The sequence below is a fragment of the Macrosteles quadrilineatus genome, unplaced genomic scaffold (genome assembly GCF_028750875.1).
Source record: "Macrosteles quadrilineatus isolate MER2022 unplaced genomic scaffold, UCM_ALF_1.0 Scaffold_15__1_contigs__length_3749704, whole genome shotgun sequence".
Lineage (NCBI taxonomy): Eukaryota > Metazoa > Arthropoda > Insecta > Hemiptera > Cicadellidae > Macrosteles > Macrosteles quadrilineatus.
In genome coordinates, this window is record NW_026542608.1 from 1,411,002 (window position 1) to 1,423,338 (window position 12,337).

Genomic DNA, 12,337 nt, shown 5'->3' on the forward strand with positions numbered 1-12,337 from the left:
CCCACAATGAACGCTGGGAAACCCAAGAGCATAAAACCAGTTCCATCCTGCAAAACTAAGAATAAAGTGGAAACATGTTTAAAGATGAAAGCATATTTAGTCTAGTATTAGGCTAGATGAACATTAGTTAGTTTATATAGTTAGTTGTATTGAGACTTTTTGTATCAGAATAATGCTGGTAAATAAAGATATTACTTTCAGTTTATTGAAGCCCATCTGAAAAGTCCTGATTACATTTTCGGCAATAACTAAGAATACCCTACTTTTACAACTGATTACAGCTGGACGATTAAAAAGCACTTCTATTTAGTGAACACAACACATATTTATACAACTTATTGAATGAAAACCAGCAACGTGTTTACTAGACCATTAGGGTTTGTTTGATTAAGCAATGAGATTGTTCACTGGATGTTTCGAAAGACTAAAATGTCCATTGATTATCGCCGTTCATGCAACGCATTCCACTGATTGTACAAAATATGAGGCGTTTGTGTACATCCCAAGTAAAAAATGTGAAAATATATTTTGCGTTTAGTTAACGAGCTATCTGTATATTTTTTTAAGATCTCTTAGAGAGGTCAACAAGGTACTATCATTGTATTTCACTGCAAGTTTTAAATAGATTGTAAACAATACCAAACTACAAATATGAAATTTTAAATCAATTTTCAAATTTGCCAAACGGTTAAAATACAATGTAACCATTTTAGGAACCTAGCAAAAATATAGCATTTTACTAAATTGTAGAAAAATCATTTCCCGCTGCATGTTACGCATACTAAGGCTAAATAAAAAATTAAATAAAATGATTCTACAATGTTCAATAATTGATTTAATATGTTGGCATTTCAAAAGACATAATAACATCGCGAACTTCTATATATTTAATGCGTTGCCTTGTCCTCCAAAATGTGTTGTTTTTGGAAATTGGCAGTCTGAGATTCAGCGGCAAATAACTTAAATCTCTGCACGTGAGACTCATGCAAATGTATATAGAAGTTTGTACCGTATAGCTTATAGCGTAATAGTGGATTAATCATAAATTAACCTAGGGTAGTATCAAGAATAATTTTTATACAATGTTATTTCTATATTATAAAGGAAATATTCGTTGCTTCCCATGAAGAATTCTTAAATCGCTGTAATTAACCTAGGCTCAAGCTGTTCAGCTTTTAGTAACAGAAAATGACGGAGCACAAAGCTGGTGTAATTAACTCCTACAAAGGGTTTCCTGGATGAAATAAATTCTTTTATTCCTGGTTAAATTAATTCTGAACCGTTTTAAAGAGCACTAGAGCAAATCTTTACATAGTTTCATACAATTATTTTCTGGGTAAGTGTTTAGCCTTAGTAATGGATACATTTTCCTATAGTTGTATACTTTAACTAGCTGTACCCGCGGGCTTTGCCCCGTTTAACTTCATACTTGAGCTCGTTCGCATGGCCCAATCACGTCCTGGTTGAAGTTCGTTCGCTACGCTCACTCACCTTTAGGTTGGAGCTCGTTCGCTGCGCTCACACGTCCTGGTTGAAGTTCGTTCGCTACGCTCACTCACCTTTACGGTTGGAGCTCGTTCGCTGCGCTCAATTGCCTTCAGGTTAGCTCGTTCGCTACGCTACCTCGCCTCCGGGTTGAAGTTCGTTCGCTACGCTCACTCACCTTTTGGTTTCAAATTAGCTGTTGTCAAATATTTAAAAAAATAATAGTGCTGCACTCTGTTGGTAATCCTTGTAACTTTAATGCTATTGAATATCATAGAACAGAACCAACTTGTTTAATTGAAACAGCTGTTATGATTCATTAATTCCATTTAAATATGAGTACTCATTAGGTTAACATGGGAAACTCCAGAGCCACTGGGGCGGAGCCCGAGAGTCCGATCAGAATAAAAACCACTTAGTTTTCCTATTTAATGCCTAAAGAATCAGTGTACCAAATTTCAGCCTCCTAGGTAAGTGGGAAGTGGGAGAATTAGTGATGAGTGAGTGAGTGAGTCAGTCAGTCAGTCAGTCAGTCAGTCAGTCAGTGAGGGCTTTGCCTTTTATATATATATAGATAGATAGATATACATAAGCATTTTTATTCATCGACCTTACAATAAAATGACCATGCACGAAAATACAAAACACTATGTAAAATGAGTTAAATGAGTTATAAGGAAAGGACTACCTTATAAAACTATGGAAAGTCTTAGGTTAGATAATGTTAGTGGAAATTGTACTATATTGTTTGGTAAAACTTTTAATCCGCTAGGCGCTTTCATATATTGTTACAATTTTATATTACTGCTATGCAATTATTGAACTAATAACGTGTGTTCAATAAAAACCATTTTACACATGTATTATTGTAAAGATACTACGAGAGCATGTATAGTTTCGTAAAATGTATTCTTAACCCATTGTTGTTTCTTGGCGACAAATAAGTAGCAAGGGAGTAAACTAACGATTTTGATTACAAACATGAGTGAAGACTTATCCGGCCTTGAGGGAAGCCACTATAAAGATAAGGACCGTGCAGTTAGTGGCTCAGGGATGAACAGTAATCGTGTGCTATGATGATGAGTTTTTAAGTGGCTAGCAAGAAGATGGTTGTAAATAACGCTTTATTCACTGTCGCGTCATAGCGAAAACCCCGCCACGACGTCGCGTCAACACTAACGATCAAATCATTCATAATTATCTCATTAGGTGTGGTTTTTAGAAGAAGCTTCGTTTCGCGCAAAGAATTTATGCAACGCTTGACTTCTTGAGATTGCTAGTTCATGCACCCCTACTTATTAAACTAAACGAGTAAAGAAAAAAAAAACAACTCTACTAGTCAATTACTATTAACCCTGTTAATATCATTATTATGATAACAGACTCATTTCATTTGGCCCTACTCACTAAGTGGGTATTACTTTTTTAATATAGGCAAATAGTATATTACGTTACTAGTCCTGAAAATAAGTGTTTACCGGACGAGTGTGGTCGTTCCCGTGCGAGACGAAGTCGAGTACGGGATTACCATACGAGTCCGGTACACACATTTTGGACGAGTTACGTACGATAGTTTACGCCATACTACTTAATCCGTACAAATCGTTATATATTTCCACCAACTAAAGGACTAAAAATCACTAGTCATGAGAGGTTATGTTTTTGTTTATAACCACTAATTGCCACGAAAATACAGTATAATCAGCTGATTGGTGTCCGGTAAAACTCATTGCAGAACAGTATTACGCAATGAAACCCCATTTGAATAAGCTGGTGGCAAACAGCTGTTTTCTGGACTAAATCCTTGCGTGGAAAGTTCATCAAAATAATGTAGTGTGGCGTAAAATATGTTTCCAGCTTAGTTATGAGGTTATTGTTAACATGTATTTTTATTCAGGCGAAATCCTCAGGATTATCTACGGTTAAACAATGGTTGGTTGATGCTTACAGGTGTTGAGACTGCTTTGGCAAATAAACCAAACAAACAAACCACAACATGTATAGGTCATAATAATCAATAGTTTCAATAGCATAGAATCTTTAGTCCGAGATAAATACTGCACGTGAGCTGATTCAATCCTGAGAAAAGTTTGACGATTTTTGATGGTTCAAAACTGGACTAGGCTGTCCTGGATCATTTGGCTTTTAATAATAGTCCTAGCAAAAGAAAAAGTCAGTCTTAGTCACTAACAAAGCTACACAACGCATATAACTTCATTCTACACTCATCCTTCATTCAAATACACACCTAGGTTGTGTCACCATCTCAACTGGTAATATGCCTAATCTATATAAATAAAATTACAGTTTTGTCTGTACAATAATAATAAGCTATTACAGCTTCAATTTGTTATGGTTTTTAAATAGGTTTTGCATTTGTTTTAGAATAATTTAGTCTACATGGAAATGTTTGTATAGGTTTAAATAAGAAACTAATATCCAAATCAACGACCATCTCAAGCTACGCCACCAAGTTGGGCCACTTCACCCAAGACTCTTGCATAGACTTCACTGGTTTAAAAACAGATTTTATTAAAAATTGATTAGAGAAAAATGTGTGCAAGTTGACCACATTTCCTCACACCAAGTACGAAGGTTCACTTTCTAACATGTTAGTTATCTCCTACCATATCTTTCTATAAGACACATGTTGATAATTTGAAGGTATTTTAGACTGGGACGGTAGTGTCGTCCTGTAATCCAGCTACTGGGAGGTCACAAATTGTGGATATTTATAGGCATGCACTGTGGATGTGACACTCCCGGTGTGGATTGACGTCTGCAATAGTGAGTACTACGACTATCCGCAGTACAATCCCAATAATTAGACCAATTCGTTAATTCTACTATAAACTGTAGGTCCCTTAGTTGCCATTAGCTGTATGGGCTATTAATTAACAGCTGTGTCTAAGGAATATGTCTGCCTTAGTCACTAGCAAGACTACAAGATCAAGCCATTCATCCTACATCCTACACTCATCTCCATTCTTACTTTCTGGCTTAAAATACCTACTTTATACGGTAGCCATTTCATAAGAAAGAAATAAAAAGAAAGATATAGCCTATTCGGTAGGAGCAAGACGGCGCACATTTAAATCTTCAGTAAACCAGTCGACTACATCTCCGCACATCACCTAACACATCTTCGCTGTTATCACTAACGACATCCGCCCCACTCTTATCGGCTCTTACCTCATTTGTATATATCTTCAATATTGCATTGTTTGAACTCTGCTGTCCCTGTTTATAGTAATGGTAGTTTAAAAAGTAAAAAAAACTTTTCTCTTTCATAACGGTTGTTAAAATTATCATTGAGTTTAACTTTTCGAAATAAAAGTTGGGTTTACACCGTATGAATACTGACATCATAATTTAACAAACATAACTGTTTTTAAAAGGGAATTGGTCCCCTATTGAAACCCACGAATCTCATACTATAGATATATATTTATGAGCAGTAATGCAAACTGCGAGGGAAGATTTAATAAAATTGTTTAAGCTTATAAAAAAAAAAAAAAAACTTGCCTTGCCTTAAAGTGTAAAACATGTTATCGGTGTGGAGAAACAGATGTAACAATGGCTTCATAGCTGTCAATAATAAAGAGAACCATAAATATGATGAGAGTGTTTCAATTTTGAAAAATATAATGTTTATAATAGGCTAGTTCATACTAGTAAATCTTCTAAAGTATATAGTTTATAAAATATATTATATAAACACTGGATTTGACGTTTTGATTACAAGGCAAACTTGAGATTTGAAAAGGTTTCATAAAAACAATAAGTCATTGTTTCCAAGACAGTAGCCTCATTGTCCGCACTTGGTGTCTGTCACATTCATCTCTTCCAAGCCCTGTGAGATATTATTGTATTTACCAGCTTCATTGCGACTGCTAGAACGAACGCGTTAAAATGGAAAATAAAATACACCCAAATACAAACCTTATTATTGGAATTTCATAGTAGGTGTATATAAATCACCATTCAAATATTGGCACTAAAGGTGAGAAATTCATACTTGGTGTCATTCAAAGGATTACGATTTATTTATTTTTTGTGTAGTATGTGTAATCTTTGATGGTACTGATCAGTTCATAATCCTAACAAAAAAATATTGTCTAATTCAGTAACAACGACTTAAGCAGCTTTAATCAGCCCCTACTCATCATTGGCTTAGTATTTTAGGCCATTCGATGAAAACTTAAATTACCCTAAGGAGTAAAAGAGCTACTTTAGACCCGCAACGCATGTTCAAAGGTGCTCATTGGTTCAAAGCGTTGGGCTTTGCTGATGTATGACGAAGATAGTATTTTTAACGTATCTCTCATATAGCTACATGGTAAGACCTAGACCAGAGGCCCCAGAGACTCAAAACACCATCTAATCAAATAAATATTTATGCATTTGAACGGATGGTGTTTTTGACCTCTGGGGACATCAAAACGAAAAAAAGTGAATCGGTCCCGGGTCCCATTCACCATTACCATTACCATTACCATTACCATTACCATGAGACCTACGGTGATAGCTTATTCCCTATAAGGGAAATTCACTAAAACCAAACATAAAAAACAGTAAAAACAGTTGAAATATACGGTACTTATACATGTGTTGTTGTAGGCCTATGTCTAATAACTATAATTGAAGAAAAAAAAAACTAATAATTAATATTCGTATATTGATTTTATGGAGATTAAGTATAACATATTTACCATATACCATTTATTTACCATGGGCTACTTTGATGATAGATATATTTGGATGAAATGTTGTCGATTTGTTTATTTTTTTCTTAGCCATTAGCATTTAAATGATGAACCACACTTTATCACATTCCTTGTAGCAGCAAAACTAAGTATACGCACTAATCCTAATGTTATTTAAATGGGGAATAAAATTTAACATGCCTAAGAAGATACTTATGTGGAAATCCGATCAGGCAAATAGAATTAGTCAGTAGGTTTGCCATGACAAGGGTATTATTCACTTTAAAATGTTTAAATAATGTCAAGTCACCTTAAAAGCTATGAGTCGAAAGCAACAATATATTGTTTATTTTATCGCTGGTATTGCTATTTATTCAAGTATTTTCAGGGCTATATACTAGTGGTTCTGATACTATTCTATAATTAAATAGATTACTACGTTCATTGATATGAGTTTTTATAGTAAAAATATAAACGAGAAAAAAATTAACCAACCCGTTTTGCTTACACAAAAATTAATTTAAGAAAAAAAGTTCCCAAATGTAATAGCAAGAGACTTCTTAGAATTATTAGAAAATATTATCACTATATGTAAAAATTAACAAATTAAACGAAAAAAGTAAAATTTGTCAGGAACAATAAATAATTGTTCCGTCAAACAGTCTGTGCTAATAAATTTAATATATGCATGAATATCAGAGATAACGAACTAAAAGGTTAACTATCGAAAAACACATGTTTAAATGTCGATTTATATATTAGTACCTGGGGACCGAGCTTTGCTCGGGGGAAATCATTCCCCCACTCAGCGATGTCAGCCTTTACTACTTCCTTCACCATTTCCTACGTCTTGGACATGTTTCCATCCCTTCTCATAGCAATTCAGTATTTCAATTGCAGATACATAAATCTAACTGTTACAATTGGTTTCCAGTTCCCAGACTCCACACTGCTAGCCTTTACTACTTCCATCACCTCTTCCTAAATCGCGGACCTGTTTCCCTCCCTTCCGATTGCATTTTAAGATTGCAAATACCTTATTCTAATGCTCATAAACAGTTCCCACACTCCGGACTGCTCGCCTTGACTACTTTCTTCACCACTTCCTACGTCTCTGACCTGTTTTCCTCCCTTCCCATATCATTTTAAGATTATAGATACCTTAATCTAATCGTCATAAACAGTTCCCACACTCCGAAGAACTCGCCTTTACTACTTCCTTCACCACTTCCTATGGCGTGGACCTGTTTCCCTCCCTTCCCATAGCATTTTAGGATTGTAGATACCTTAATCTAAACCTCAAAAACAGTTACCGCACTCCGGACTGCTCGCCTTTACTACTTCCTTCACCACTTCCTACGTCACGGCCCGTTTCCCTCCCTTCCCATTGCATTTTAAGATTGCAGATACCTTAATCTAATCCTCATAAACAGTTCCCACACTCCAGACTGCTCGCCTTGACTACTTCCTTCACCACTTCCTACGTCTCGGACCTGTTTTCCTCCCTTCCCATAGCATTTTAAGATTGTAGATACCTTAATCTAATTGTCATAAACAGTTCCCACACTCCGGACTGCTCATCTTTACTACAGTATTTCCTTTACCACTTCCTACGTCACGGACCGGTTTCCTTACCTTCCCATAGCATTTTAGGATTGCAGATAACTTACCATCCTTATGAAACAGCTGAAGCCACTTTTATTGTTAGTTCTGTCTGGTTTTCTATAAAAGTCGTATTTTGTTTAAAATTTGTTTTTATTATTTTAGGGTTAGTTTCTCATTATTTGTGTCGCACTGTTTGGCCAACGATAGTACTATAGTAATATAGTACGGTAATATAGTGAACGAGTTATCGTTTATGATTAAATAGTATTATTTGGTTAAACGAGGGTTTAAATTACTGAAATAACAAGAAACAAATTGTAAACAAAGATGTCGTGCATCTACAGAAAACCGGACAGAACTAACAATAAAATTGGCTTCAGCTGTTTCACAAGGATGGTAAGTTATCTGCAATCCTAAAATGCTATGGGAAGGTAAGGAAACCGGTCCGTGACGTAGGAAGTGGTAAAGGAAATACTGTAGTAAAGGTGAGCAGTCCGGAGTGTGGGAACTGTTTATGACAATTAGATTAAGGTATCTACAATCTTAAAATGCTATGGGAAGGGAGGAAAACAGGTCTGAGACGTAGGAAGTGGTGAAGGAAGTAGTCAAGGCGAGGATGGGAAATCTACCTTAATCTAATTGTCATAACAGATCCCACATTCCGCACTGCTCAGATAGCCTTTACTACAATCATAGACTAACCAACGTTTTATCTATGCTACAATGTATCGAGTAAGCTTCAATAGTAACAAGTGACGTTTTTGCTTTTGTACTGTATTTAGTAATTTCTAGTATACTGTGTGTAGATGCCTTTATGAACACATGTGTTAGAACTTACAAGTCTTTTGTTTAATTTTTCCTTGTTATTTAATTCAGCCAAGATGGTTACTTAGCAACCCATAAGACTAATGTTAAAAAAATGTGACTTTCAGTTTCAGTTTTCCCCGTAATTTTCTGCAGTAATCTCGTTTTTAGGCCAAAAATCAACTATTTACAAGATTTGAAGAAAATCGTCGGAGCCGTTTTCGAGATCTTTCTGCAAGCAAGCATACAAGCAAACATTGCTCGTATTATAGTATAGGATAGGATTTATTAGAATATTTTCAAGTTGACTTGAACGTTGTATATAGCCAACAACCACCATTTTGATTTTACATTTGTAAACCTTGAAAATATTCAACAGTACTTTTGCATTAATATCCTTTTTCACATGTAAGCTTTAAGTTTTCCTCCTTCATTTATTACAGAAGAATATTAATATTCATACAACTCGTGGATTCCCTTTCAAACCTATATAACCAAAATCTATTTATGTATAATGTTTAGGGTATGTGCATCAGAGCTTCATGTTACGTCCTGAATGTCATCACAAAGTTCTCAAAGGCCTTTGTAAGCATCGATCTTCAGGGCTTTGTTATTATGATTAGGCACCGAGAGTGTGGGTTTTTGACATTTACAAACGGTTTGTTTATACAGCAAAAGATTATTCTTAAAAGTATCTCAAGTTTGCAGCAGTTTTTATTTTTTTTGCAATAAAAAAAGTATTTAGTTCAAAAACTGTGATAAACTTGGTGTACTTGATAATTCTTTGAGCAATTATGGAAAGAAAATAATATTAATGGACCCAAAAACATTTTGCTGTTTCATAAAAAAATACAACAAAAATGTGTTAAACTATAATGACTATAACAACAACAGGTAGATTAGGGTCAGAGAAAAGTGTGGGTTGATAAACTCATTAGATATGGTTGTCCTCATCAAAGTTACGAGTAACTTACAAAGTAGTTCAGCTGTTGCATATTAAATACAAAGTGGATTTTAAGCGGGTTATAGACCCTACACAACGTATTTACATTGTCATTAGTTCGCAGAGCCAATGAGATTATTCACAAGTAGCTTTGACAACTTGTAATTGTGTTTTCACCGAACCCATTATTTCCCCATCTCTGGCTATCATTGATGGACCGCTGATTTGTGTCCAACGGGGAGCTTAACCGTATTGGAATAAGGGAAAGCCAATCCGTACAACCTTGGTTAAAGGTTCATTCAAAAATAAATACCTCAAGAAAAATATTTAAAACTAAAACTTTTACTGTTTGTAAAACCCACTAAAATGTTATTAAGACAAGCATTTTTGATAAACTAATGGTCGTGGTCAAACACTGTAACTCACTGAGCACTGTACTAGTTTTAACGTGAATGTTTTGATAAAGTGATTCAGCTTGAGCTACTGTAGCTCCTAGCTCCTGACAAATGACAAAACGTGTGGCATCCACGTGCCTAGAATAAGGTATTGAATCTGTGGAACAAGTGCTGTACCTACATAACAAATAATCATACTTATTTATACAATCTACTGCTTATATGACCCACCTATCACTAAACTGTTGTCATACTTTGTTAAACATTTTGTCTTTTTCTGAGATATTTAGCTATGATCTGCGCCTGAGACTGTAATTTCAAACTACTTTGAACTCTTAAATGGCTTGTGGAAGTTTTCGTGTTTGTATACATCAATTTCATTGTCATCCTAGTATAGGCTGTACACGTGGTAGTAAAACGTAAATGTAAATAAACGTTAATTGCGTGGTTTTAGAAGTTTATACAGGTTTTACAGTCCTGAGAGGTAAATATACTTAGTAAATCAACTTTTTGCTTGTAAGATGGTAAGTAGGAAGAACGTATAAATGACTCACTGAATAAAAGATGGTAAGTAGTTATCGATTTCTATTGGAACATTTACCATATTCTGAGTATACAGTATAATCGTAAATATCTGTTCAAGTATAACTGGACTATTTTCATTTACATCCTTAAATCTATTAGCACGTACTATGCTAATCAAAATGTTTAAAGAATTGAAAAACATAAAGAATCTTTTGATAAACTTAACTGGATATTTTGGATGTTTCAATAGAAATTCGCAATTAATTATGACATTGAAGAGGTACATGGTTACAAAACTTTGTTCAGATAGGCGTTATTTTTTCATAAGTAGTTACATAAAAGCTGTATGCTCTGTTGGATATTTTGAAATTGTGTTTCTTTTAGAGAAGAGTACTGTGTAAAAAAATGAGTTAGTGCAATATTAACAATAGTTAAAAACAAAAGCTCCGTTTTCAAACTTTTCATTAAATATTATGAATAGCATCAACGTTTTAGCGAATTCCCCGAATAAGCTACTAACGTAGTACTCATGGTAAGACCTGGACCTGGGACTGATTTACTGTTTCGTTTTGAGGACTCTAAAGGCTAAAAACACCATCCGTCTTAATTTATATAATATATATTCGAGTTCGCGAACCAGCATGATCGGACTATGAGAACGGGGGTTAATGGGGGATGTTATGGGGTAAAAATTGGGGTCTCCCATTTTTGACCCAAAAAAACATAAATTTAGCAATTTCTTTCCAAACCATTTTGTAGAACTTAAAAAAACAAATAGTTTAGTATATTGACGCGTTGTTATGCGCTTGATGGTTATGGAGAAAATTCCAAAAATGTTAAATTCCCATTTTATTCTTATGGAGAATAAGTACACCGTTGTAGTTTGCTAGTATATGAACATATTTTGATCAAATTTGGAAAATTAATTTATTTCTTACTAAACTATTAAGAATAAAAAAAAACTTTTACCCTCCCTGTTGTAGCAAACTGAAGTACTTGCTAAATTAATTCTATTTAAATCATACTAATATTATAAAAATGTGAAAGTTTGTGTGTTTGTTTGTTTGTTTGAAGTTCAATCACGCATTAACTACTGGTCGGATTGTGTTGAAATTTGGTATGATGATAGCTCATATTCCCGATTAACATATAGACATGTTCTTACCTCAAAAATCCTTTCGGGCTCCGCCCCAGCGGCTTTAGGGTTTCCAATGTTAACCTTATGAGTATCTATAATATTAAAACGAAACAGTGTTTTTTTATTTCACGATTCTGAATCAACCACTCGACGGATTTTCATGATTTTTGTGTTGAAAGAAAGATAATTTTGAGAGCTAGGGAATGTCGAAGCCATAATTTTAGTTTAGGGTCCCAGTTTTTTAGAAATTAAGTTTTAATTTTTAAAAAGTCTAGCAGCCGACGCTAAGATTATAAACTACCTTTTGGCATAAATAATTTGCTTAACATAACAGCTGTAAACATTCAGCTTTTGTGTCACAAATTCAGCATTTAGATAAAAATGTAAAGACATACTTAGGGTTGACTTATTTATACTATGTGTAATGTTAATCATTGTTACGTTCAATTCTTCTGTAAGAGGATGAAAGATTAATTAAATATACATAGTAAAATACTAGGATGTTAAAATGATTTTTTAAAGCAATCTTTGTATTCTTCGATTTGTTTTAGAGCAATATAATTTGTTTTAACTAACAGCTGGTTAAATATAAACTATAGAACTATGACGTTATTTTATTTAATCTTTTTTGTCATTGATTATAGGAAATAGGTAAGATTAGTAGAGATAATTAGCCCACAGTTTAAAATAATTTATTAAACCACAAAATTAATTAAACCACATTACAAATCGAGGC

The 12,337-nt window shown here is 34.2% G+C and overlaps 1 protein-coding gene across 1 annotated transcript in view; it reads right to left on the bottom strand.

Moving 5' to 3' along the window:
* The window catches only part of LOC129005077 (uncharacterized), a 189,426-nt gene that overhangs the window by 37,859 nt on the left and 139,230 nt on the right, over positions 1 to 12,337 (bottom strand). The window lies entirely within an intron of this gene.